The sequence below is a fragment of the Cricetulus griseus genome, chromosome 5, assembly GCF_003668045.3.
Source record: "Cricetulus griseus strain 17A/GY chromosome 5, alternate assembly CriGri-PICRH-1.0, whole genome shotgun sequence".
Classification (NCBI taxonomy): Eukaryota; Metazoa; Chordata; class Mammalia; order Rodentia; family Cricetidae; genus Cricetulus; species Cricetulus griseus.
Genome location: NC_048598.1, coordinates 55,042,232 through 55,043,919, shown reverse-complemented (window position 1 = coordinate 55,043,919; position 1,688 = coordinate 55,042,232).

Below are 1,688 nucleotides of genomic sequence, written 5' to 3'. Positions count from 1 at the left end.
CTGGGAGAATCCTTCCTAAACACACAAATCCTCCACCAGATATCCCTTGACCCAGCTTAGCCAAGCACTTAGGGGCTCAGAAGTCTATCCTGAAAGAATGAGTGTTGCCAGCCCCTGGTCCCAGGGGACTCCTGGGAGTCCCCCCCCCAACCCCCGCCCTCCGCTGCTTCTCCTCCTAAGCCATCATGGATGTGCCCACCTCCTCCCTTATCTGTGGATTTTCTCAAAATTGCTCTGGCTAGTACTGGATTTCTCTCTCTTCCACAACTAATTCCGAAGCAGACAAGCTGCTCACCCACTTCCTAGCTGCCCCTCTCAGCTTCTAGATTTAAATGCAGGGCACTGCAGGGGAAGAGCAGAGAGAATGGAAAATAACCAATGGGAGAAGTGGTGGAGTCTGATGGGCTCCTCTGGCCACATCCGCAGTCTATAGTTAGTCTCTGACTTCCTTTCTTGGCAAGAGCTGCACCGGTTATCTAGGGCAGCCCCAGTTTCAACTCTTCCATCCTATTGTCTGAAGTGTCTCCTGGACTCCCGGCATCCTCACTCCAGCTTTCTTCTCTTGCTCACCGTTCTCCCCTCCAGGAAGCACTACAGGAAGTGAGATCCGTGTGGAAAGAGCCGACACTGATTTGAGCCTTATCCTTCCACATAAAACCCGAATGACTTTGGGAAAATGACTTGTCTTTTCCAGGCTTCAGTTTGCTTACCTATAAGAGAGGGACAATGGCAACAGGATTTGATGGGGGCATATCTGGAATAATGTCCTGGTACCCATAAAAGGCCATTTCTCTCCCTTCGGGGTGGATAAATGGTGTAGTCATTTTTCAGAAACTTGAGCACACACACACACACACACACACACACACACACACACACACACACTGCTCACACCCTCCTGGGCTGCAGTGAGGTGATGCTCAAACAAGCAGTGTAATCATTCAGTTGATGTGAATGTCATGTGATTGCTCTATTGTCTGCCTTGTCCTGTGACCTGAGAGGAGAGTCAGGTCTTGTCTATAGGTAAGGCTCTCCAGCTCCATGAGAAGGTACCAAGGCTCTGAAGACTGGCCTTAGGCAAATGGGAGAGTGTTCCTTATCTCAGGCTCCAACTCAGGATCAGGATGTGTCTCCTATCAAGGAGTCCCTAGAAAGACGGTTCTTGGTATGAAAGCACAGCTCAGAGCACTGGTCTTCTGGCACTGACCACGTGCCCTTTCTAACCATCACTCTGACCCACTCCCCTAAAGATTTCAGAATGCCCTGACCCAGGCTCATCACTGAAGGCCAAAGGACCCCCAGCTCCCTGCAAGACCCCCTTAGTCCCTTAACTAGTCCCTTAACTACCTATTAAGGGACAGAGCAGAATCACACAGCCCATCTACCTTTGTGGGAATTCATAGTCCACTGACAACCTGGGTAGTCTTGCCAAGTTTGTTCATAAAAGGAGCTAGCCCTTTTCCCTGACCATACAGGCATCACCTTCCTCAAGGGGGTGGTGTGCCTCAAGATGAGTCATTTTAGTCTTGTCCTTATTCTCTGTACTATCTCCATCTCCATCTCCAACCCATTCACCAAATGGATCCTAGAGTCTAGGCTCAAAGGCCGCCAGCAGCCAAGGGACATGGAAGAGTTGAGTTTCTTCTGACTGCTGTAGCAAATTGTCATCAACTTTAAAGGTTTAAAAC